Source organism: Amblyomma mixtum, chromosome 8, assembly GCF_055824585.1.
Source record: "Amblyomma mixtum isolate Tamu chromosome 8, ASM5582458v1, whole genome shotgun sequence".
In the NCBI taxonomy this organism is placed as follows: domain Eukaryota; kingdom Metazoa; phylum Arthropoda; class Arachnida; order Ixodida; family Ixodidae; genus Amblyomma; species Amblyomma mixtum.
The window spans coordinates 100361298-100388603 of NC_143019.1; the positions used below are offsets into that span (position 1 = coordinate 100361298).

General features: G+C 47.3%; 1 pseudogene across 1 annotated transcript; it reads right to left on the bottom strand.

Moving 5' to 3' along the window:
• Window positions 1-2105: 2105 nt before the first annotated feature.
• Window positions 2106-27306, bottom strand: LOC149333729 ((3R)-3-hydroxyacyl-CoA dehydrogenase-like; annotated as a pseudogene). Its single transcript, XR_016285193.1, has 4 exons — window positions 27106-27306; window positions 23923-24088; window positions 21225-21421; window positions 2106-2504 (listed from the first exon to the last, which is right to left on the bottom strand). The product of XR_016285193.1 is annotated as a (3R)-3-hydroxyacyl-CoA dehydrogenase-like (transcript).

Here is a 27306-nt window from a genome sequence, read left to right on the forward strand (position 1 = left end):
CGTCATCCGTTTGTAGAGGAAGGCAGGAAGTGGGAGTGAGAAAAGAAAGAGGGGTCGTAATGAAGAAATGATATACGCAGTAACTGTCTCACATATCTTGGTGGACACCCGTCAAAAGCATGACACCTCTGCTGAGAGACTTCTGTAGACAACAATGAGGCGTCAAAGGCTTTCGCCTTTTCATTCCACCTCCAGCGAAACGCGGCCGCCGCGACAGTATCGAACCCCGGACGCACAAATCAGTAGCCGAGTGCGCTAACCACTGTGGCATCGCAGCTTCTCACATCTCTTTGGCTCTCCGCTGTCTGCATGCGACAGCATTGCGGCTCAGCTCGACCCAGTGGGCAGGGGCGTGCAATTTCGTTTCAATTCTTCCTTAAGAGAAAACAACAGGCATGCAGACCACATGGTGCCCGCACGAATGCACAGCATTCAAGTGTTTAGGTTCTGAAGACTATAAACTTAGCGTCCCGGCAGGTGGCGATCACGTGCACGGCCGGGTCCACCGTACACAGCAAGCTCTAAACCTTATGTCGGCTCCGGTAATTTTCGGAAATTCCCAAGTTGTTTTGCTGCAACATACTTAATCTTCCTTAATTTTTAAGTTATGTTTCCAGGTCTATACTACAGTATGATAATGTTACATAGAATGACATGTAATACAGCAATTCTGTTAAACAAAAAGAAAAACAGATATGGATATAACTTACGGTGGTGGTTAAACACCTCTCAAGAAGTGAGCAGGCTAACAGTAATGGTGAAAAAGTTCACTGATCAATATTTGGTAAACCGCCTGCTAATCAGCACACTTTAGCAGTACGCAAATGAATTAAACCAGTTACAATGCCACGCGGAGAAGAAGCACTCTTTGGACTCTAATAGCTTCTTTTAATATATTATAGAAAGTTAAAGGGGAAAAATCCTGTATAAGTTACTGTTGCTTAAGGTGCAACTTTAATATATTGCGATTTTTGCCCATTTTTGAGCAAGCAAGACGGTACACGCGGTGTTTATATTTAACACGGAATTATCCTCGGTGCGGAGGCTCGAGAGATTTTGTCCTACCCGCTGGCTGTTCAAAAATTGCGCAGCTCCTCTGTGTGCACCGCAACCCAGATGAGTGCACGTCGCTGCGAGGAGCAGGTCTCCGTTGACCTTCCTGTTTCGCGTGGGTTGGAACTGCGAGAAGAGGCGAGCACCGCAAGTGGTAAAAGGAATAAGTTCTCAGAAAACGTTATTTTCATATAAAGAGAAGCCCCTTTCAAGATAGTGAAATAGATTATCATAGCTGCCCTAGTTATAAATAACGGCTGAGAAGGTGCAGGGCACAGCAGACTTGCCTGTTTTTTGTCCAAGTGTCTTTTCCTGTGTGTCATGGGTGACAAGTGCCAGTGGCGAAGACTGTTTCAGATATTCAGGTCCGCGAGAACGGTTATGATTCGACCAGTTGCTTACACTGACTGCGCGAACGTGGCACATGTTGAGAAATAATGGCGCGAGTTTACTCTCTCTCACATCGACAAAGGCGCTAAAGTGAGCTCAATTATAAGAGAAATTCCTAGGTAGAGTAAGGCTTAAAGAACTAAGGTTTATTTCAAAATCAATTTTTATTTCCATTCTCGCATATCTTTATTATTATCAACCAAAAATTCAGGTAAACGCTGAAGAAAAATTTGCATAACGGAAGACAACAATCACCGAAACCAAAGACCGAAGAGGCAAACGAGCCCCTCTTTTCTCTGCCCTTGTCCAATAAAAATTCAGTTATTTATTTCACAAACACACTCAATCAACGGGACTTTGATAGAGCCCGAAAAGAATAACCACAGCTCCTTAACGCTTAAAAGCCGCCGCGGTGGCTGAGTGGTTATGGTGCTCGGCTGCTGGCCCGAAAGACGCGGGTTCGATCCCGGCCGCGGCGGCTAGAATTTCTTTGGAGGAGAAATTCTAGAGGCCCGTGTACTGTGCGATGTCAGTGCACGTTAAAGAACCCCAGGTGGTCGAAATTTCCGGAGCCCTTCACTACGGCGTCTCTCATAGCCTTAGTCGCTTTGGGACGTTAAACCCCATAAACCAAACCAAACCAACGCTTAAAAATGGTTCTATCAGGGCCTCCCTCCGGCCACCAACATGGCGGAGCCCACGACATAGGAACTCTCCGGACAACAGAGGAAAGCAATAGCTTCGGCTACCTCTCGAGGCAGAGCGAAGCGTCCCAGAGGAATCTTCTCGCACACCGCACTTCGAATTTTTTCTGGCATGAGAGCCAAAGGCGGAGAGTCTGTCGTTCCGGGGAGCACAGCGTTGCAGCGAATGCCCCGTGGTGCCAGCTCGGCGGCCAGAGTTCTGGTGAAGGCGACGACGGCGGCCTTGCTGGCGGCGTACACCGACAGAAGCGGAGCGGAGTCGTTGGCTGCGCGGCTGGCCACGTTCACGATGGCTCCGTTAGCGATGCCAGCTTCGAGCATGGCCCGTGCTGCTGCTCTTCAGACGAGGAATGTTCCCTGCAGTCGAGAGAAATGAAGCTGCGCTTTCTGCACATCACCTCTATAGTGCAGTAAGAATGGCTAAATGCTAAACTACCCTGAATTAGTTTAGATTTCTCATCAAGAATGATATCATCTCAGCATTTTAGGGGCTGAGAATGTTCACTGCACACGTATCTGGGAGTTTGTTGAAGCAAACTCGAGCAGTCTAGGACGTATATGACGGCATCTGGTAAATAGCGCTCCTTTCATCTTTGTGCTCAAGGACAATAGGACCCAGAGAACCCAACAAAATCGTGTGCTGTTTCAAAGCCCCCGGGTCATTTTCCTGCTTGTTGGATTGTCAGTTATCTTGTCCAAGAAGTCATTGCAGGTTTCTGAGGTTTTATACAGGTTGGTCAGAAAAGTGTGACTGTCACTTTTATAGGCTGGCTTTACAAGCTACCTCATATACAGACCCTTCTGAACGTGGCGTCGGCTTCAGAATGTTACTGGACATCGAGAATGACTAGCACTGGTAACATAATTGCTCGCTATGGGAGTACCTAAAAAATTAAGTACGGTATTGCGATTTCAAATCAAGAAAATTAAACCATAAACAAAGCGCCCACCGAGCAGACCGCCCTGTACCGAAAGACAACATTGACAGCCTGTTGTCGGTTTACCGACTTAATTTTGCCACTATTACGCTCCTACCTGTATATCTCCAAAACGTGACTAAGGTTTGCGGCTGCTATCTGAGCAAAATGTGGTGTCTTGCTTTCGAATGTAGTCTCCATGCTTTAATGCCGCGGTGAACTGAGAACAAACCACTAAGATAAGTCCTTGTTAGAAATCATGGTATTTCAATCACAAGCGCAAGCATGTCTCATCCGCAGGCGCTGATAGGAACATAGCTTATTCTAATTTTGAATTTTGCCCGAAGAGCCGCTCGACATATTCACCCCCACCGAGTGACATCATAGTTCGCATCCCCAATTATTGTGACTTCACAAAGTACAGTGGTTATCCAAAGCAAAAACCAGTGCTTGTCCACGAGGCCGACGTGATAAGAATTGATTTAGTCCTGGTTGGCATGTCAATGTAATGTAATGAATAACTTGATTTATAAACCGAAGGCAGCCCTTACTGGGGTGCACGGGGCTCAGTTCTGGGACTGATCTTTTTTTCATTACACGTAAATGGCATTCCCCCAACCTTAAGATATTCCAAAGCATTCACGTACGCTGTTTACAGAGCGTTAGTATACAGGGTGTCCCAGATAACTTGGACACAGATTCATATAAAAACTAAGCGGTCTTCCGAACTGAAATCGCGTGGATATTGTTAGGGGTTATCTAAAGTTACAGTACCAATTTTTTCGCTTCTCCTATTTGAATAATTAGTGGAGATAAATAAATTAACTTTTTAAATATAGCTTTAAACGTTCAGGCGTCAATAGGAAAGTTGTGGAGCTCCTCAAATATTGCCCAAACCAGGAACTTCCAACGAGATTGACTTAGCCTGGCCGTTTTTATTCGGGAAAAACGACAGTCCGCGGAATTTAAAAATACCGCGTGATAGCGCGCTCCGTGCGCTAGAATGCGCCGCGATTGCAGCGCTCTCATCCGTGCTTTGTACAAAGCATCACTCGCTTCGTGCATTTCGTGCTGCTCTAGACAGGGCTTCGGGTTGTGCTTCGTTTCAAGATAAGCGCCAGTAGGTACGGGCGGCAGCTGAAAGAAAGCACGGCTCCTGTTTTTCAGCGTAATTCATACGCGACGCTATCAGGCTTGTTATATGCGTCTTTACTTGCTGGGATCTTGCTCCCAAATTCGAACTCATGAGATTGTCATCGTTCTTCCGCTTGCATTCTGCTAACGTGAGAGCGCAATTATCGTCGCAGAAACGGGAGCTGCGCTTTCTTTCAACTGCCGCCCGAACCCACTGGCGCTTATCTTGGAACCAAGCACAACGCCAAGCCCTGTCTTGGGCAGCACGAAAGGCGCGAAGCGAGTGATGCTTTTTACAAAGCACGGATGAGAGCGCTGTAATCGCGGCGAATTCGGGCGCACGGAGCGCGCTGTCACGTGGTATTTTTTAAACTCCGCGAGCTTTCGTCTTTCTCGAATAAAAACGGCCACGCTTAGGCTACTGCGTTGGTAGTGCCTGGGTTGGACAATATTTGTGGAGCTCCATAACTTTCCTATTGACTCCTGAACGTTTCAAGCTATATTTAGAAAGTTAATTTATTTATCTCGACTAATTAATCAAATATAAGGAGTGAAAAAATGCTACTGTAACTTTAGATAAACCCTAACAACATTCACGCGATTCCAGCTCTGAAGAACGCTTTGTTTTTTTTTATTAAACTTGGTCCAAGTTACCTGGGACACCCTGTATATGGAAGGATCAATGGGAGAACTAGCAATATAAACGAAGAGCTAGTTAAGGTATTAAAGTGGTTTACTACGAGCCAGCTCACTGTTACTACACACAAATCAAAATACACTGGAGAGACGAGGAAGACGAAGTGTCCCTGCTACGGTGGCTGCACATCGCTCCAGTGAAAAATCTCGCCATCCGCGTAAATACGTTCCTTATACCAAGAGAACTGACTTCATATCATCTGAAGAAGCTCCCGAAGCTCATGCGCCGTCTGGCTGTGTGGCATTGACAGAATGTCCCACAGTCATCCCTGCAACTGGACTGTGCTCCGAGACTAGGCCTAGGGCCTCCGGTGACGCGCTGGCGGGGGTAACTCCGCCGGTGTCGCTCGTCGCGACGGCTTCAGCGGCACCTCTTCTGACAACTGAGCCTGGGTCCCAGCTCCTGGTTCCTGCTCCCGGTCCATCAGCGGCAGCGCACATCCCGCCTTCTCCAAATGTTTCTCAGCCCGTGAGCGATCTGCCCTCTGGGCGGAACACGGCAATGGCTACCCAGCCTCCACTTTTGGACGGGGCCTCAACCGCGCTGCGTGAGGAGGAGAGCTCTCCAATGGACATGACTTCAGCACCTGCACCCGTGACTCCGGCTTCTCGCGGTTCTCAAAAGCGTCCATCAGGGGACACTGCACAGGATTCATCTTCGGCCAACAACAGCTCACAAGGCAAGCGTTCCTGCCTAGCAAATGCCAGCCACGTTGTATCGACGCCTGGATCGGCATCGTATAAAGTGGCCATTAAAGCTCTGGCAAACACAAGCCTCACAGACATCCCGAACAGGATCCTTCAGGCAAACCTGGACGCTTGTCTTGGAACCAAAGGTTTTCGTGGCTTCACGGCTAGAACGAAATCCAATACCATCGCTGTGTGGCTTCCGACTCTGGCTGCTGTCGAGCGTCTGCAAACGCTCAAGTGTATATCGATTACAAGCGAGATTTCGGTGCCTGTCCAGGTGTACCTTGTAGAAGGTTCAGACCTACAACGGTGTGTTGTGTACAACGTCGACGTCGCCGAAGACCAGGCAACCCTACAGCGTGAGCTATACTGCCCTTCGCACCGTGTTATCCAAGCGCGGTATATGGGCAAAGGGCGCTCCTGTATCGTCACACTGCAAGGCCCACCAACTCCTCCAGAACGCCTTTACTATTATGGCTGTATTCTGCGACCTCGGCCATACAAACCGAGCGCTGTCTACTGCTACAGTTGCTTCAGATCTGGTCACATGCGCCGATCATGCCCTTTTACAACTCAAGATCAGGCTACGCCACAAGGCACACCGTCTTACCGTTGCGGACTTTGCAAGACCGACGACCATGAGATCACCTCTCCAACCTGCCCAACAAAACAAAAGGCAACTGAAAAGGCTCGGCGTAGGATACATAAACTCGTGCCTCCACCTGAAAATGCAGCCCCGATACAGACATCCAACAGGTTTGCGGCCCTCCAGTGGGATGACGACGACTGGCCAGAGCTTTCTGAGTCCAATCCGCCTGCAGCCTCTGTTCAACTGTCTTACAGAGATAAAGTGCGCAAGGATCGCCGTCGCCTTCAGGCTACAAACAATACCAGCATGCTGGAGCCACTGCCTGAGGACATGGCAGCAGTTGACGACCAAATCGCACGCCTTTTAGCCGAGGTTTCTAAGCTACGACAGCGCCGTGAGCTGCTTGCTCGTCGAAGACCAACAGCGGAATCTAACCCCGCGCCACTGAGTGCTGCCGCACCGTCGACTACGTCCAGCCCTCACGCATTGTTTGCTGACTCTACCAGGTCTTCTGCTGCACTGCGGGATAATTCTACAACATCCCTCCTCCGATTTATGGTAACCCAGTTATCTAACCTGACATCCGTTCTTTTACAACGCTTGGACGCTTAATCGAAAATGGCGAGTACACGTTGTTGCGGCGTGCTCCAGTGGAACTGCAGAGGCCTCTCCACAAAGGTGGGAGAGCTCAAATATCGACTTCGCATGAACAAGCTCCAGGTGTGGGCCCTGCTACTGCAGGAGACCAATGCCTTGCCATCCATTCCGGGCTTTAATGGATACATGTCTCCATCAATGACCGACCGTCGTGTGCACACTGCAGCCCCTCCAGGAAAGGCGGCGGTATATGTCGATACGCGCTTTCCTCAAGTTCGCCTCTCCCTAGAAAAATGGTGCACCTCATATCAGGAGGTAGTTGCAGTGGCCGTGAAGTTTCCCAAGACAACTGTTGTGGTCGTGTCATGCTATGTAAGGCCCGCCGGTGGAGCTTCCTCCCGCATTAATTTGGGGTGGTTATTAACTCTGCGACGACAACACCCAGGGTGCCCTATTTTAGTCGGTGGTGACTTTAACGCCCCTCACCCAGACTGGGGATACCCCACTTCTAGCCCCCGTGGTAGGCGTGTGCGGGACGCCTTCGCGGATGCGTTGCTTGTATTACTCAACCATCCCGATTCAGCAACGCGGGCTGTGCACCATGCTCGCAGTCCAACGTATGCTCCGGACCTTACGTGGTGGTCCGGTCCCGGCACTCCCTCGTGGCACCTGGAGCCTGACTGCTGGGGTAGTGACCACCACCCTATCATCATCGGTCTTCATCCGTTACGAGCCCGCCGATTACGCCGTAGGTGTTCTGTGGTCAATTGGGACACCTTTCGCACCACGCTCGAAGATCTCTCTGTGCAGTCATCTACACTACGTATGGACTGCATACAAACTGCGCTCAACAAGGCTACAACTGTCACCTGGACAGACGTCAATCGTCCGGCGCCGGATGTGGGTCTGCTTAACTTGTGGGCTGCCCGCCGACAAGCGGAGATGGCAGCTTCCCGAGACTCGACTTCTGCACAAGCACGCACAAGGCTGAATTACCTTACTGCCAAGGCTCGCAGATATGAACGTGATCTATCGCGAAGGCAGTGGCATGCGTGGTGTGACCAGTTTTCAACACAGTCATCGAATGCTTCTTTATGGCGAACATTTCGCGCTATGGAACGTGGTTCTCGTCGTCCTGACGCAGCGGCCACAGCGTGCTTCGCTGCTAACTTAGCTCCGGATGATTTCGCAAGAGAAGCAGCGCGGAAGTTTTTTCCGAAGTATGACGTGTTGCCTCCAAGGACCGCAGGAGCCTCCTTGGCTGGCATTCCAGCATATGTCGACAGGCTTCCATCTACAGCCGACGCCGAGGGTATCGCAAGCCCATTTTCCATGCCCGAGTTGCTTGCAGCAATAGATGAGGCCCGTCGGAAGACTGCACCCGGCCCGGACTCCATTCCGTACGAGGTGTACAAGAACATGAGTTCCGCTCTACTGCCTCAACTCCTCGCCACCATCAACAAGGTATGGATAGAAGGCGTCGTACCAGAAACTTGGAAATCGGCTATTGTGATCCCCATCCCAAAGCCAGGGAAGCCGCCGACAGACCTTGGTAATTTCCGGCCTATATCACTTACGCCCACTTTGTGCAAGCTTACTGAAAAGATGCTTGCCACACGCCTGTCGTGGTGGCTTGAGCACCACGGTTTCTATCATCCCGCCCAAATCGGCTTTCGAACGTCCATAGGTACAGAAGATGGATTGGCTGTCTTGGCGTCATCAGTTCTAGCATCAACACGCAGCCACAATGTGCGTACCGTACTGGCCATGGACGTTGAAAAGGCGTACGACAATATCAGTCATGCTGCTATCCTGGAATCACTTGACATGCTGCATTTCCCCGTTAGAGTGCGCAATTTTGTAAAATCCTTTCTGGAAGGCCGACACTTTGCCATACGCCTCAGTGGTGAGGCCGTCGGATCCTTTGTGCCTCTTCGCGGCGTGCCCCAGGGATCGGTACTATCGCCAACACTATTTAATATTACTTTTATCCCCCTTGCTTGGCGCTTACATGAAGTGACTGATATTAAGTTTTTATTGTACGCTGATGACATCACTGTGTGGAGCACCCACCACGACCTGTTGACTCAAGCCTCCGCCCTACAGTCAGCCCTAGATATAACGTCGACTTATGCCTCTTCAATTGGTCTTCAGCTTTCAGTGAGCAAAACTACGTATGTGTCTGTTGCCAACCGCTGGGGACGCCGTAAACTCGCTGCGACACCAATTCGTCTCCATCTATCCGGAACTCCACTTCAAGAAAGTTCGATAGTCAAAATATTGGGCTTGACGATTCACGAGTCAGGAACAGGGACTGCTTGGCTTTCTCGAGCTAAAAAGCAAGCGATTCAGGCGTTAGGTCTGATTAGACGAATTGCTCCTAAAACAGGCGGCGCCCGCTCTCATGTTGCAAGGCAGTTGGTGCGGGCGGTTGTGCAACCGCGCCTCGTGTACCAAGCCCAATTCCAGCATTTGACGAGGGCTCAGTGGGATCGCCTTGAAGCCGTAAATCGAGAGGCAATGAGGGTCATCACTTGCCTTCCCCGCATAACCCCGATCGTGGCGCTCCAAGAACATGCGCAGCTGAATACTCTAGATGAGCTGGTGCAGCAAAGACGTGATGCTCGCCGGCTTAAGTCTAACCTTACACACGCAACGTGTGCACTCAGGGCGTATGCTTCCTCGCACTCCATTCGACAGCCGCCTCCGCCAGTTCTCCCTCCCTGGCATTTTGTGCAGCTAAGCGATAATAAACCAACAGATCTACGCCGGCCATCATCTACCCTCGCGGCGGCGTCGTTTCGCGAACGAATTACACAAGAAGACGCCCATCTGCCGCATGGCTCCATCGTTTTATACGTTGACGCAGGCATCCAGGCTTGCGAAACCACTACTGCAATTTACTGCCCTTGCAAGCCTGCCCTCAACAAAACGTCTAGGTTTCGCTTCCCAGAACCTCCTTCCTCCTTCTGTGTGGAGATGCTTGCCGTTCAAGAGGCACTATGCTCAGTGGCCGCCGTTCCCCTACTACCTACGGCTCGCATTGTCATCCGCACCGACGCTCTTCAAGTCATACGCCTACTACGACGCGTCAGTCGCACCCCAGGCATTTGCCAGGACATCCATCGTCTCGCGGCACGCATCCCGCAGCCAGTCCGAATACAGTGGGTCCCACGAGACCTCCTGAGTTCGCAAAGCCGTGCAGATTCTGCGACCCACCTTGTGACCCCAACTTCGTCTTCGCCTCGAGTCCTAACACTGGATGACACCACCCTCCTTTTAACAAAAAAGGAACACCTCCGGCGCCGCACACGTGCTCTAATCCCTCCGTGTGCGGTAACCCTCCCCCGTGGTCTTACCCGTGCAGAGGAGGTTGCGCTTCGGAGGATCCGGGTCGGGGTTGCCCTAACTCCAGCCGTTACACGAAAGTGGCCGCAATTTGAAGGTGTATTTCCCCGCCCCGGGTGTCCAGTCTGCAAGAACAGAAATCTTGAGGCCGACATTCACCACCTGCTGTGGGTTTGCCCGGCGCTGAAGCCTACAAGAATTCGGCACCTGGCGGCAGCGGGTCTTTCGCCCGAGAACAGTGCGTCATACACCGCTTGGACACAAGGACCTCATCATCGTTCACTGCTCGATTTCATTAGATCAGCGAACCTTTACTCATTCATTTAGGCATCCTCATTTATCATTACATGCCGTTTTATGCCCTGAGGCAATAAACATCGCATTAAAAAAAAAAAAAAATACACTGTGTTCAGCTCTAAAGGAAAAACTTTAAACTACAAAAAAAAACCTTCTGCGCAAAAACAGTGATGCGATACAACATGTAACAAGTTTAAAATGCCTAGGCGTGCATTACGATTCTGACATGCACTGGGGAAATCCCATACACAAAACTAAAGAGCACGTTTACTACATTCTAATACGAGTGAAAGCACGGATTTGTGCTACGTATAAAAAACGGCCAACAGGCAGTGCCGCGGGATGGAGTAGATGGAATTTGATGAAGACAACGCTCTCCAATGCACAGCGCGAGAGTGCGGTGCAGTCTAACACGAGGCGTGTTGGCTGCGGCAATGTCTCTGATGCCTCTGTTGAGTATGACTTAGAAGTGGCTGATTGCCAGTCTGTCAGCTCACCCCCTGACAGCGAGTGGGGGGGGCGGAAGTGCCAAGTTCAATTGTGTCCTCAAAGCGTGGCTTGTCGCCGAGTTCTGCCTCCTCTGAAGAGGACGCCGACCCTGCATCCAAGCACAGGTCCCGCCATCGAAATCCAAAAACCAAGAAATCTCCTCGATGCTCCAGATCGAGGAGAAAGGGTGCCAGCTCTAGGGAGGTCTCACCGTCCGCATTGGCGCTCGACATCGCGGATAGTTGATTTATGTGCACATTGGTCACCATGGCGAATGTCCAGCAGTTGTCCGTCGCCACACTCAACATCTGTAGGCTCCGGTCTAGGCAGAAACAGGTGCAGTTGCGCTGATTGTTCATAGGCGCTCGGCTAGACAGTGTAGCTGTTCAAAGGAAAATTGGATCTTAAGTGGAATTGGATGGGATGGGAATTGGAGAGAGAGGTGGCCCTGCGCCTTTCTTAACAAAATACCACGCCTGAATGTCGCACTCGGTACGCGTTTGGGCGGGCTGCTTTGTGTTCTTCAAAAAGAGCCTCTCTGTTTCTGACTTTATGTACCAGGTTGACACAGATGGGAGCGTGAAACATTGCGACTTTCGGCTGCATTGTGAATCGTGGAGGTTCGTCAATGTGTATGCTTCAAAGAATCGGGTGCAGTCAGCAGTTTTATTTGAGGGTATGGCAACTCTTCTACACTGTGACCGGTACGTCCTACTCTTGGTTGATTTTAACGGCGAGTGCGACCCACGTGATCGCATACATCCAAGTGAAAACACTGATAAGAGCGCTCGAGTTTCATAGGCCATCACAGCAAACGCAAGATTAATTGATGCCGGATTATCATCCGCCTTCACATTTATTAGCGGAGTCTTGAATTCACGCCTAGATCAGTTTTACGTTTCTGCAGATCTACTTAAAAGGTGTATTTCGTGCGAAGTCAGGCCTGTTTATTTCTCTGATCGTGCCATGGCCAATGCGCAGATTGGAGAATGTGCCCGTCTTAAATTTAACCCAAAGTGGTCACTGTGGAAGCCTAACTCTTCGTTGCTAAATGAGGAGGATTTCAAGCAGCAAGTGTGGACAACTTTGGAATCTTGCTTGACCATGAGAGTCCCACTATTTGCAGCTTGGGAGGTGTTTAAGCAGGATCTTCGTGGCGCAGCTATTGAGATCGGCTCCAAGAGGTCTTACCTGGTGAGAAGAAGCGACTGCTTCAGAGCCCTTATAATTTACACGAACTTGAATGCGAAGCTCCAGGGTTGTACAGAGAAGAAATTGCAACTGCAAAGTGTCCCCTTCAAAGATTCCATTGAGAACGCTTTCGAGCGGTCAGTGTACGATCGGGCAGTTATCGTGCTTTGCACTGTGAGGAGTCATGTAGACAGCCCTTGCCTGAGGAGCGTCGACACGTGAATGCCAAGCGCGTCTCTGAGCTTTACTGTGGTGGCATTCTGGTCATAAGTAAAGAAGAAATAGTAACCGAGTTTTCAAAATACTACACCTCGCTTTTGCTGCCGCTTCAAGCACTGCTGACGATGTTCATGTAGCTGTGTGTCCATGGTTTCCTCTCGCTTTCTGAGGATGAATGCGAGATAAGCGGCCCGATAACCTCGGGTGAATTGGAAGATGCAATTGATGGATTACCGCTTTCGAAAACCCCAGGTCCGGGCGGCCTCTGAGGAGAATTTTGTAAGACCTCTAAATCTGTTTTTTCCCCTGTCCTACTCCAAATTTTTGAGCAGAGTATTGATGTTGCATTTTTGCCACAGTCATGTACCAACAATCATATTGGCTTAATACCGGAAACCGATGTTAGATAAAAACAACTATTTTTAGAAAGCTAAAGCTCTATCACGTTTTTTAATTTTGATTACATGCTCCCTGCTAAAGTCCTCTCAAATCGGCTACAGCTTGTAATGGCTACTTTTATTGGACCTTATCAAACATGTGGCTTGAGGGGTCGGTCCATACGATCTAATCTACATACAGCGCGCACAGTGTTGCGTATTGCAGTGAATGAACAAATAGCAAACCTGCAAATTGACCTGGCAGAGGCGTTCTATGTGGTGTCCCATTAGTTTCCTTTTTCTCTTTAAATCACGTCAATCTTGGTTCAGTTCTCTCTATTGGGTTACGCCTTCTTTACAAAGGCTCTTCAGCGTGCTTGATTGTAAATGACTATCTCTCACAAGTAGTTCAAATTCAGTTCTCTGTGAAAGAGGACTGCCCGCTGACTCCGCTTGTGTTCGCATTATGCTTGGAACCACTTTGTCTGAGTGTTAGGAACAGTGCAGCTGTCCATTGTTTTTCTAATATGGGTCACGAAGTGATGGTGTTAGCCTATGCGCATGACCTCGCGTTTTTCTGCCCTGTTAAGCCAAGCTCGAATTATTCGTTCTAACTGTTGCGGGCTCTGTTAATGTATGTGGGAACGACACCTGCCTAATAAGCTGATATACAATGGGCACGTGCTCCACCTAAGTACCTTGCCGTCTCTATGAGTGCCTATAAGCACAGTGCCCATTACTGGAAAGACTGCGTGCCAACTCTGCAGTGCTATGCTGTCACTTCAGTGCCCCACTGTCTCTCGAGTTTTGGCAGGGTGACCTCATGCAATCTCTTCCTCTCCACTAAATTTTTTTATTTACTGCAAATTATTCCTTGCACAAGACTTTATATCCAACGTTTCCATAAGTTTTCGCAACTTTTGTGTGGGGTTAGTCTTTTGAATCAATGAGGTGTGATAGCCTGTTCCGACCTCTAAGCGCTGGTTGCCTCGGTTTACTCCACCTGTGTGTTCGAGAGGTGGTTTCACGTTTCATGTTTTTCCGGGACGCTGCAAAGCCAATGATGTGGGAATTCTTGCAGGTAAATTTAGTTCTTGCTTTACAGAGCATGACTTTATCTTCTAATGCTTCTGGTGTTCGTGGTGTTCGTGAGGTTCTGGTGTGTGCGGCGATTCATGCATGAGGCGTATTTGTCGGTTCGTTTACTACTTGTTCGTTTTCCCATCAGTTCCTTTTCTTCGGTGTCGAGAAACTATTTTATAAAGACTTAATCTGTATGCTCTTTCCTCCGCCACTATATCGCTCTGTGTATTTGGTTTAACGGGACGTGACGTACTCCGGAGACTAAGTAAAATGCCCCTCTCGCCATGTACAAAAACATTTTTGTTAAGGCTGCGCACTGAGACTTTACCAGTTAAAAAATTGCTAGAGAAAGAGAGTATTTTCGTGTCTACGTTGAATTGTCGCCTTTGAGATGCTCCTGAAACTATTGAGCATTGTTTCATCCATTGTAAAGATTCAATACTCTTCTGAGACATCATGCAACGGACATTGAAAAAAAGACAATTTTAGGCTGCATTCTCTAAAATTTCTGACTGCGCTACTATTTTGTTTATCAGCCCTTAGGTATGTTATTTTTAAAAGGATTACACAGCCTGTGGAAAACGCGCATGATGGCCCGACATAGTGAATCTCTTGTTTCTGTCAAAAACCGTTTCTTCAGAATGATTGTACACCTAAAAGAATTGTATGCCCAGACCGAGTATGAACCGGAGTGGTACTCACTCTTAGTGCTGTGTTGTTCAATGCCTTTTTTCTAGTTTTTTGTTTCCTTAGATGTGTCGTTTTATGATGTATTCGCTATGCGCTCCGAATTGACTCTTTTCTCGTGTGTGTGTTGATGTGCCACTATTTGCGGATATCTCAATTAAATTAAACATCGCGTCATTGTAATCTATACCATGTTGAAGAAAAAAAAAAGGCGATAGCCTAGTGGTTTCGCTGAACGGCCCTTCAAGGAGATCTGCTCACGCAGGCGCGGGTTCGACTCCCACTCATGTCTATTTATTAAATTCTCTTTCTCTCTGTTTCATGGTTTCACCTCGGACTCGCATCTCACGCAAACTAGGCTTGGTCCTGATTTCTAAATATCAGTCGCCGGGGGATGGAGCAGATGGAAGTCGATGACAGTGCTCTCCAATGCACAGCGTGTGAGTTTGGTGCAGTTTAATAGGAAGCATGTTGGCTGCGGGAACAGCCTCGGGTTCGACTCCCAATCGTAGATATTAGAGTTTTAGCTGAGCGGGTTTGTGCGCTCGCTCCGCTCAGTGAGCTAGCGGGTAGCGCTACTGCGCATGCGCGAAACGCTCAGGCGGGAGCGCGGGAGCGGTCCGGCTCCTCGGCCCCGCTCCCACGCGAGCCAAGCAGAGCCCGGAGCGGCGCGACGAGCAGGCCTCGCGCAAAGCCTTCTGGGCCCACGCTAGCCGAACCAAACGTAAACATTCAACATGGCGGCCGCCAGCGCGGCTTCTGTGACAACAGGAGCGGGTCTTACAGGACACTTTTCGGCATGGCGAACAGGTTGCAGGCGGCGTCACAAAACTTTCGAACGCAGCTCGATCACGATCGATGCTCGCACGCGCAGAGGATGAATACAACCTCTAGACAACGCCACAAATGCGTACACGCGCACGCTGAGGTATGGCTTGCTGGCCTTGACTTGGCTCTCGCAGTGGCAGACTTTTCAGTTTTACGTACGAAAACTTCATTCCAATGCAGCGCTGTTACCAAAAAGCATAGATCAAACGTAAATAGCTGCTATTTATGTATTCACAGATAAATCAGAGAGGCTTAATTATAACTATTTTCTGGCAAGTCCAGTCACCACCACTAGGTGGCGCAACGAGACGCTGCCCTTGAGCGGACGTGGAAGACCGTGACGAGACGCAGCGCTAAAACTGTACTGTTGCGCAACGCACCGCTGCAGCTCCGCTGGGAACTGCGTGCGGAGCGGACAGTAAATCCGCTCTGCTAAAACTCTCTATTGACTCAGTTTCTTATCCTATTTTTCATAGTGTGACCTCTAACCCAGCTGACTTCTAACTCAGAACCTTTCACCCGGCGATCGAAGCACAAGGTCCGGTAATGGAGATTTCGCTTCAAAACAAATTTGCGCAACACTTGCATATGGATGTCATGTTCTCTCAAGAACGGGAGAGTGTTTTGATTACTCTATCCTACGCACACTATACTTTACTCTTCTACACAGTCTGTTACGTTACTGCATAGGACATTGGGGCAACACATAGCCCTCATATCTTAAAGAATCATCAAATATTCCAAATACCCTTACCTATAGCAAGCCACTTGTTTAGACAGCCCATATTTTATCTTTACATCCTATTTTTGCGTTAACAACCGCACAGACAGTTCCTAAAATACTGCAATTCAATGAGCCGTTTCCCTAGTATATTCATAACTCGTAAACGAGACACTGGAGCTTCAAGTGCAAACTATTTTAACGCGCCAATATGCCATAATACATGCGAAAAAAGGCTGATTCAGTTCAACGGTGCCCTAATTTAGAATGGAATTTCTAATGATGTTAAAATTAGAAGTAATTTTTCACAATGCCTCGGAATGTTATTCCTGATTCTGCAATTGTGAGGACGGTTGCATGTGTAAATTTTGCCTTGAAATGATTTTGTTAAGGCATTGTGCAAAGAATGACCGCATGAAGAAACGCATATAGGGACCTATTTTTGAATGAAATTGATGCATAAAAACTGTCGTGATTTTATTATTTTGAATTTGTGTATGTGAGAAGTGTTCTATCCAAACGCTGCATTTACAAGGTATCTTTGTGATGGACCCGACTCTAGCCTTGGCTGAGTTCAGTACCATTGTACTTAGGTTCATTCTATTCATTTCATTTTTGAAAGAAATAAAAAAAAGTCGCCCAAAATTTGCTTAACCGCTTGCGCCTATTGATAAAGAAAGCGCCAGTCCAAAATCGTTCGTTATTAGTTCTCTCTACGCACTGGTGTTCTGAACTCACTTTCATGTTCAGTAAGGCCTGCAAGCCAATTTGATGTAAAAAACACGGGCAGCCAAAAATATTCCTGCTATCCTCCTTTAAAAAGCAGCACTAGCGGTATGATGGCAACGTTTTTTTGATTTTGGATGAAGTGTTATTCAGCAATGGTAGACATTATTTTCAACGGAGATATATATTCATGAAAAGTATACGACTTAGACCATAGCAATTCTTGGTCTACAATGTTTGGCTTTGGTCATTTTTCTTTTTAGAATCTAATCTTGCATAGTCTCTCGTGTGCTGTAGTTCTGAATCTCCTCGGTGGACATTGCTTGGATTTTGAATTTACTGGTTTGGAGTTTACTGGCTTTAACGAGAGTGAAGGTTTTCAGCTTTTTCTTAATCAGCTCCGTCTTTTTCTGTTCGTCCATTTTGCAGCCAAATGTACCCTAAATTCTTGTATGTATTCTGTTCTCCATGTGTGCTGCTTCCATGGCTGCAAATCATCTCTGACGGAGGAAGGCCTGGTGCACGGAACATTTTTCATGTAATTCAGAACCTTATATTCGATCAGTGACAGTTAGCAAAGAGCAGCAACTCCCTTTTCTGCCGAAAAAAGGGGACTCGTTTACGCGACTGCGATAGTCCTACCGAGTGCGCAAGTTTCCGAATGGACGGCTCTCGCTCGTTCGTCACAAGCTACATGCGCACAGTATTTCACATTTTCAGAGCGTTAGCTCTTATTCATCACATTTCTCGATTTCTTGGGGTCTGCTACCACCTGCCTTTGACGTGACTTTTTCTAAGCCCGAGGAATTCCAGATGGCTGCCCCCGTAGTAAATCTATATAGCGAACCAAATGGTGATTGATTGGTGACGTCTTTAGTACATCGAATTATTGATTGGTGACGTCACTGGTTTTCTGCCATCATGATTAACCAGTCACACGACTGTTTTAATCGCTTTAAACTCAGTAATTATTGAGGCATCATAAATCGAATTAGATATTTGTAATCCTCTATATGAGTAGAGCAGGATAGGCATCAAAATAACGAACGAATTGAATATTTAGTTATGGTTATGCTTATATTTAATTGCTTATAATTAACTAAGCGATAACGCCATGATCTAATTAATGAATATTAGAAACCGGCTCGGTGAGTAGGGCATGTTAGACATGTTAACGAGTTAGCATTAAGAGGGAAAGTAGAGGAATTCAGGATTTTGCTGCAGAACAGATTTTCCGCTTTAACTGAAGATGACGACCGTAATGTTGAAACGATGAACAATCGTCTCACAGATATCATAAAGGAGTGCGCAGTACAAGTAGGCGGTAGGATGGTTCGACAGGATACCGGGAAGCTTTCTCAGGAGACTAAGGATCTGATTAAGAAACGGCAAAGAATGAGGACGTCTAACTCCATAGATAGCATATAGCTAGTAGAGCTGTCGAAGTTAATAAATAAGCGCAAGTTAGCCGACATCAGGAAGTTTAACATGGAGAAAATCGAGCATGATCTAAAGAGCGGAGGTAGCCTAAAAGCAGCGAAGAGAAAACTAGGCATAGGTAAAAACCAGATGCATGCGATAAGAGACAAAGAGGGCAATGTCATTAGCGATGTGGATAAGATAGTTAAAGTAGCCGAAGAATTTTACACAAATCTAGACAGTAGCGATTGCAATCAGAATGTTACTGAGAGCGGCAGTAGAACACAGCAATGGGACATCCCGCCAGCAACGCAGGAGGAAGTAAAGAAAACCTTGAGAGCAATGCAGAGGGGGAAAGCAGCTGGTGAGGATCAGATAACAGCAGATTTGTTGAAGGATGGGGAAGATATTGTGCTCGAAAAACTAGTCATCCTGTATACGGAATGCCTTGTGACCTCTAGCGTACCTAGAGCTTAGAAAAACGCTAATATTATCTTAATTCATAAGAAAGGAGACGCCAAGGACTAGAAGAATTACAGACCGATCAGCATACTTTCTGTTGCCGACAAGGTATTTACTAAGGTAATCGCTAATAGGGTCAGGACAACCTTAGACTTAATCAACCAAATGACCAGGCAGGCCTTCGTAAAGGATACTCGACAATCGACCATGTTCACGCAATAAATCAGGTGATAGAGAAATGCGTACAATATAACCAGCCCCTATATATAGCGTTCAATTATTACGAGAAAGCATTCGACTCAGTAGAAACCTCAGCAGTCATGGAGGCATTGCAGAATCAGGGTGTAGAAGGGTGTTATGTGAAAATATTGGAAGATATTTATAACGATTGCACAGTTACCTTAGTTCTCCATAAAGTCAGCAATAAAATTCCAATAAGGAAAGGTGTCAGGAAGGGAGACACGATCTCGCCTATGCTATTCACTGCCTTTTACAGGAGGTGTTCCGGGGCCTGAAATGGGAACAGTTGGGGATAAGAGTTAATGGAGAATACCTAAGTAATTTGCGATTCGCTGATGACATTGCCTTGCTTAGTCACTCAGGACATGAACTGCAAAGCATGATCAATGAATTAGACAGGCAGAGCAGAACGGTGGGGCTAAAAATTAACATGCAGAAAACCAAAGTAATGTTCAACAGCCTAGCAAGGGAACAGCAGTTCGCAGTTGGTAGCCAGGTGCTGGAAGTTGGTTGGTTTAAGGGGTTTAACGTCCCAAAGCGACTAAGGCTATGAGAGACGCCGTAGTAGAGGACTCCGGAAATTTCGACCACCTGGGGTTCTTTAACGTGCACTGACATCGCACAGTACACGGGTCTATAGAATTTCTCCTCCAAAGAAATTCAACCGCCGCGGCCGGGATCGAACCCGCGTCTTTCGGGTCAGCAGCCGAGCACCATAACCACTGAGCCACCGCGGCGGCTGGAAGTAGTAAGAGAATATGTCTATTCAGGGCGGGTAGTGACAGCTGATAGAGATCATGAGAGGGAAATAACTAGAAGAATAAGAATGGGATGGAGCGCGTATGGCAGGTTATCTCATATCATGAATAGCAGTTTACCAATATCCCTCAAGAGAAAAGTACACAACAGGTGTATCTTACCGGTACTCACCTATGGGGCAGAAACGTGGAGGCTAACAAAGAGGGTTCAGCTTAAGTTAAGGACAACACAGCGAGCTATGGAAAGAAAAATGATACGTGTAACGTTTAGAGATCGGAAGCCGCCGAAGTGGGCGAGAGAACAAACGAGCGTTAATGATATCCTAGTTGAAATCAAGAGGCAGAAGTGGGCTTGGGCAGGGCATGTAATGCGAAGGCAAGATAACCGCTGGTCCTTAAGGGTAACGGAGTGGATTCCAAAAGAAGGCAAACGTAGCAGGGGGCGGCAGAAAATTAGGTGGGCGGATGAGATTAAGAAATTTGCAGGAATATAGTGGCCGCGGCTGGCGAAGGACAGGGTTAATTGGAGAGACATGGGAGAGGCCTTTGCCCTGCACTGGACGTAGTCTGGCTGATGATGATGAGATGGTGATGATGATGATTGTATAATTAGGTTACTATTTACTTACGGCTAGGCTTAACATGGCGGCCTTGTCGTCAGTACTCGGCCCCTCACAATTTAATCCTCATGGCGACCGGGCACCTACCGCCTTGAGGTAAGAAAAAATCGCCCAAGAGTTGAAAAACTTTTTCGGCCCAAATTGGTCAAAAATATCCGTCCTCAAGGTGGTAGGCGCCCGCTCGCCTTAAAGTATCAAAAAGTAGCGTAATCACATGGCAATACATCACATGGACGATAGATGGCGCTACTGAACAGCTAGCGCTCGTTACTTCAACGCCTTCCAGACGGTGGCGGCTTTTTTCGTGCACTAGCTCACAGGCTTCCACTCAGCCGTTGTCTCTGAGGTCCCTCTGCTTGCCCACGGGGTTCTGGGCAACCTGCCCAAGGTGACACCTGCCACCTAGGGGAGGCACCTAGTTGATTGGAGAGCAACTTTGGGCAACCAGCTAGGTGCCTCCCGTAGGTGGCTGGCGAGCCACCTTAAGCAGGTCGCCCACAGCGCCCCCTCTTGGTGGTAGTTGTGTTTCCACAAACGTGTAAACTTGTGGCTTCACCACATCCTCTGCAACGGATTGTGAGCAAACTGCCCACTGTGCGAAGTGGCAGTTCAATAAAATATTGGCCACCGGAGTTTGGTCGGCAAGATCAACCTGGGTCTGACAATCCCCGCGGGTAGCAGCCCCTGTGGTCGCAGGGCACTTGCGCATAGCTTAAACGTTGCACCACTGCGCCAGGAATGGTTTGAGGACTCCCAGAGGTCTGTGAATGTAAAGTAGAGGACGCCCAATAATGCCGCCTATATGGGAGTTATTACTTACAGGCTGTTGCATCTTACCATTAAGGCTGAGCTCTAACTGAACAACTTAAACTAAGCTCAACTAGTGCTATATCACCTGTGCCGCATTTGGCCTAACCAAGGTAAACTATCTGTGGCTTTCTTTGCCTCCTAGATATAAACATCCCTCTAGAAAATAATGTACCTCTCACCTTGAAATTTACTCGCACCGTCTGGTCGAACATTTTGTCGCTGATATCGGTGGCAGGTGGCGTGTTGGGGTCGATGAAACCGGCGCAGTTAACCACAATGCTGGCGGCCACTGGACTGAAGCTGCTTACAGCTTCGAAGAGCTGTTCCACCGACCCCGAGTCACCAACATCTACGATCATTGCTTTGTGGTCAGTGCCTGTAGTGAAACAATATGCGTGGCGACCTGAGACAAATATGGCAGCTCTTACAAGAAAAATATACTTTGGCGTTATCCTATCGATCAGTGGTCTGTGTCCCTAAATCATTAAATTACCAGCAGCCTTTTGCAGCAGGTGAGCAGAAAACGACGTTGCTATTTTCTAGACAGTCGCTATAAACGCACTTAGGGCTAGCGACGTGTTAGCAACGTTGGCATTCTTTTTAACATATAAATGCACTCCCAGACTTCATGCATCTTTTTATGTTCATTGTGGGAACTCCAGAGATTAAACTGGCCTATAATTCATCGACCTCTGACGAGAAAAATATTTATCAGCTCCGTGCAATATTATCTGAAATATTATTTCAGATGTAGTATGGCGGCGTACTGTATAATGCACGTTTGTCGTTAGGGACGAGAGATCACTGGCATCCCGTCAACAATTTCTTGTAATAAAAATTCAGTGCACATTTTTTGGTCACGTCGAGCATTTACAGCATAATACCGCAGCACGTATCGCGCAGAATGGTCTGTCGAGTAGAATTGTGAAGAATCACAGGTTTACGTGAAAGTTTTTAGTCTTGAGCCAAAGAATCCGTTTAATCGAAGCGTTTTACTCTGTAGGTGGCCATTGTAAAAGACGGCGATAGTTGACAGCGTTTCTCTCGAACTTAAGCACACAAGCCCATGATATAGCTGAATGGAACTTATTGACAGTATTGAATGATGATGACTTTCTTCATCGCTCTGACGAAGATAAGTTTTTACATTCAAGGTAAGCAGCAACGGGAATGTTTTGCCATAGATGCAGGTCAAATTCAAGCACAGCTATGCTTCAGTACAAAGGCGATACCGTTATAGTGATCGTGCCACTCAAAGAGCTTCTACAGTGAGTGCACATTTATTTCTCTCGCCTTCAGAAGGAAGTTCGCTCCTTGAGGAAAATAGCCGCAGTAACTAGCTTCTGAAGAGAGTGCAGCAGCCACTTTGTACTCTTGCAGTGCACTATGTTATAACCCGGCCTGAAGGAAACAAAGGGACGCCATCCTTCTCACCTGAACGCTCGCTGCCTCACTACACTGCAACCATCAGTAATACCGAAGGTTTGACAGAGCGCGTGTGGAAGTTCCCGAACGGCTAGATTGCACATGAGCAGCGCACCGCAAGTAAAATGCATATTAATTTTTACAATTTCGAAAACAGGCTTACCCTCGGCGCTTTGGCTATTTTTTCGATTTACGTGCACTGCACAGAATTCTTTGCCATCAAGCTTCCCGAAAGCGTATGTATGTTGCCGCGATGCTCGGATAATTAAGTGAAACACCCTGTATAAGGCGGCAGTTCTATGTGATGTATGGGCTGCTAAAGAGGACCTTCTTGCGCAGAAGCGCATCCGTCCGTTATTAGCCTGTCTACATAATTCATTTCAACGTAAACTGTAATTTCCTTCATCTGGGAAGAGGTCTTGAAGTGTTTTGTGAACGCAAAACGTGTGCGTCGGCCTCGACACCTCGCGAATCATGTCAGCTTCTCATCTGAAGTGTGCTGGTTACAGTAAGCCGTTTATCTCCATCAGCCTGCTTTCGCAGCACTATGAGTCCACACGAATACTCCACATGGATTGATAGCCCACCTACCACGTAATTTTCCGCAAGCTAGAGTGTCAGATTTTGATATACGGTGTCGATGGCGACTACAACAACAGGTATGATGAAATATGTGCGCAGTTTTATGTGAAACACTTCACGCAAGGAGCAGACAGTCGCAGTTAGTGGTTAGTGGACAGTGGTGTCAATGGACCGCTTGCTAGCACAATGCATTTAGTTTCATGTATGCGACTGAATAGAGTAGCCCCAAATTTCTGAAAGGAAGCGAATAATCAGTTGAAGCGTTCGGTACAGATTTCAGATTCTAGAGAGAACAAAAAGAGCTACCTCGTTATGGGCTTTAGGAATCGTGCAAAAAACTGCGCGACGAAAAGCTGGCTGAATTTGGTTTACAGTTTCAACACTGCAACAGCGCGAAAATGACACACCAAGAAGAAGTCTAGAGAAAAGCGCTATTACTATATAGAACATTCAGAGCATCTCTCCCATTTATTCACGCTCGAGAACTTCAGTGCTAGTTCCTTAGACTCTTTTTCATGAAGCGCTGTGTTGTCCTGTCTCTTTTTTGTTCTTTTGTCTCTCGTGGTTTTAAAGTATGAAAAACACATGGCGTTTACATAATTTGTGCGTCCTACTCGCAAAACGATTAATGGCACAAGTGATGCTTATTACAGCATTTAAATTCAGCGACAACACAGGAGTACATTAGGAGCTCCAAGACCGGCCTCACCTGCTCATGTGGCGCTACATTCATGTTCCGAAGGAATCCCCACCTACCAGCTTGCGCTATACTTGGAATAAGGCTTACATAAAACGCGTGCTTGACGCAGTGGCATTTAATCCGCAGGCACTATTGCGGCGTTCGCATTCCGTTGGCTCTCACTCTCTTACCAGGGAGAGATGCAGCTGTGGCTTCCACGCTCGCCAGAGTGCGCGCCGCCACCACCACGCGGGCTCCTTTCTCCGCCAGAATCTGGCAGACGGCGCTGCCGATACCACCGCCTCCACCGGTCACTATGGCCAGGCGGCCAGATAAACATTGTCCTTCGGTGGCCATCTGTATAGAGCGCAATATGAATTCATTCCAAGTTAGAATAGATAGATTATAGCGAGGGGACTGCGCCTGATCGCACTAACATTCTAACAGTTCAACAATCGACTACCTCCATTATAGACAAGCAGTCATGGAGTAAACGACCACCGATGGCGACTTTTGGCTGGTCATCTTCATCAACAGGATGGACAGGCCATACGACTCGAGCGCACAGCTTCAAAAATTTTCAAGCGCTTTGTTAAAATTAGCGAGCGGGTGATCACATGCTTTTTTAGCATCGAAAATACTAGGAAATCTCATGCATTGGTACTGATTCCCCCCATCCAAATCACATGGCCATTTGATTGTCTACGTCGCCCAGGACGTAGACAGTGCCTCGGCTGAGGCCTGCTGGAAATACTTCTTGAGAGTAGGCACAGCGATTCAAAACAGATTTGAACCGTTCGAGGTGCAATACTCGAACATTTCATTTGCTTACTATTAACCGATTTGCCAATATTACTCTCAATCCTTCGGCTAATTTCGGTGTTCCTTATTGAGGTACTAAGCACTGTGCGCGAAAGCCGCACGTTGCATTCATTACTTTTACTGAGAGAATATTTTCAGTTTTGTTTGTGGAATCAGCAAACCAGTTATTGTTATTCGCAAGTACAAATGCATTTTCTGTCTTTCGCTGCAGATATTTTTCGAATATATACAAATAAGGTCAGCGACCGCGAGTGACGTACTCTGGCGTGTAGAGAACCGCTCATAAGGCAAATGTTTGGTAATTCTGGTCCTTAAACACCGATAGTCACTCTGCAGCAAGCTATACACAGCGTTCAATTCACATTTATGGGGAAGAACGTACGAGTATCTACGCTGCGTAATGGACATGTCAGTTTCTTTTTACTACTAATTACATTAAAATATGGGTTACTTTCACTTTTATTTTTACTTCGATAAAAAGGGCGCCTTCAGTTCGTGCCATGTCACACTCCAGTAACGGTGTAAAAACGGCCCCTTTGAAAGACTATACGAGATTATCGCGTTTGCATTGAGGCACGATCATTCTTTCCCACAAATTTAATCCGACGTAGCACTACCTAGGCGGGTGACATGGTGTAATGCGTGAACCTAGAAAAATGTTCTACTGATTAGAGAATTTTGTAAAGCGTGCGCACTCTTAGCACACGTAAACGGAGGTCATTTTCTGTACGTTACTTTTATTTCACTTCTGGAGATCCACGTCGTCTTGCACATAACCAACGCAAACGAAGATTAAATTATAGATGCCCGTGTACTGTGCAATGTCAGTTCACGTCAAAGAACCCCAGGTGGTCGAAATTTCCGGAGCCCTTCACACCGGCGTCTCTCATAGCCTGAGTCACTTTGGGAGGTTAAACCCTAATAAACCAATAAATAAAACAAACGAAGATGCACCGGCAATCCGAGCAACTGTAGCCTCATCTAGTTTTCACGATGTTAACCATTTGTAGTAAAACGTTGATGCTTTTAATTTAGTGAAGGTGAGATTGAAATGACAAGGGACTAAAAAACAGTAATTTCGTAGCCTATATATTTAGGGGGAAACAGGATGAGCTGGAGCGAAAACCCAATGCCCCATTCATAGATGCGTTAATAACGCTCCCCAACCAATTTCGCAAAGTGCAGTGCGTACACGTACGATATATGAAATAAGTCAGGCCGACACTTTCGTTATAGTTCCTTGTGGCGCCGTCGGCACAACAGCACTATTTATTTGGCGCTTTCAATGCCTGGATATCAGCTCGTAGTTGCTTTTAGTCGTATTCAGCTCAGGGATACACAGGCTTGATTGTGGGGTTGCAGAGTACGCATTGCAACCTAAACCGGATGCAGGCGGGAGAAACGGGAGGATTGGGGTAATTGCGGAGACATCGTCACGCCTGTTAAGGCGCATTTATACTTCGACGGCTTCGGCGCGCGGGCGAGCGCCGGTGGTTGCCAGGCAGGTCAGACTCTCGACGCCGCGCCAGGCGCAAATTCGGCCTTCCTACAGTCCAGCCCATCGTCCAACCGCTCCGGCATGTATGCAGAACGTTCTACGCGCGATTTGTTGTATATTAGCGAAGCAGCGCATCCAGACGAGCGGAGGAACCGGTCTGGTACATGGGCCTGGTCCTGCCAACTCTAGCCGGCGCGCTTGGCGCGAAATAGAGTCGGTTTCTTTCCGCACAGATTCAGGGAACAGAAGTGCGCTTGAAGCCGCCCAACGCGAGTGGCGATTTCGCCAACGTGACGCCGCTATGCCGGGCGTGGGCCCGTGCGCGCGCTACGACGGTGTATAAACACGCCTTGACTAGAATCTTCTTGTTTCAAATGTTGAGGTGACAATTAAAACGCTCCTCGACATCACTTGCCAGCCTTTATCCACCATAACATTCCTTCCCACAGCGATATGGGCGTTTTTACATTTTAATTGTTGGCACTTCTTGCCGCTTTATTATCCCTGTGCAATTTTTTATGCCTATGCACGCGCGCATGTATGTTCTATGGAATTTATTTCAGTATTCTAAGTTTGATTTTAGAATAAAAGTCAAGGAATTGTGGTTTTCGCTGGCTGCTTCTTCATATAAAAATAAGCAAATTACAATACTAAACATCCTACACAACTTATATTTACTGGGTGTTCAGTGGCTTCCCAGGAAGAAAGCGGAGCAGTATGATTTAGGTTTAAGTCCTTCTGTAAAGAAGCTGTGATAAACGCCTGTGTTTCTTTTAAAGTGCGATAAAAAGAGCTATTTGAGAAGTTCTTCAGTGCTAAAAGCTTGGATCAAAAAGTCATTTCACAGTTGGGGGACTCAGAGCGTTATTCTCGAACGAACTACAAAAACACTTGTCTGTCAAAAACAGAGTTTGTCAAAAACTCTTGTATTAAGGTAAGTCACCTAGTATAAATCACGAACAACATATAACTCAATGCCCTTTCGTATTCTGACTACCCCTTTTTGCGCATCAACATGAACTAGGTTCAATAAACAGCAACGAATGTTTCTTACGTTCTTCTGGGCCAGAGTAGAGTAGCTAGTAGAGTAGCTTCTTTTCCGCAACGCCAAAGCTTTGAGCACAGGTCGGAGAGCGCACTGGAATGTGGCTGCTGAATGCTACATCGCCAGATGTAGGACGGCACGTGTAACAAATTGGTGCGCAAGTGCAGTCGAGAAGGCGGTTGTAATGCATGAAAGTGACGGGAAAAAGAA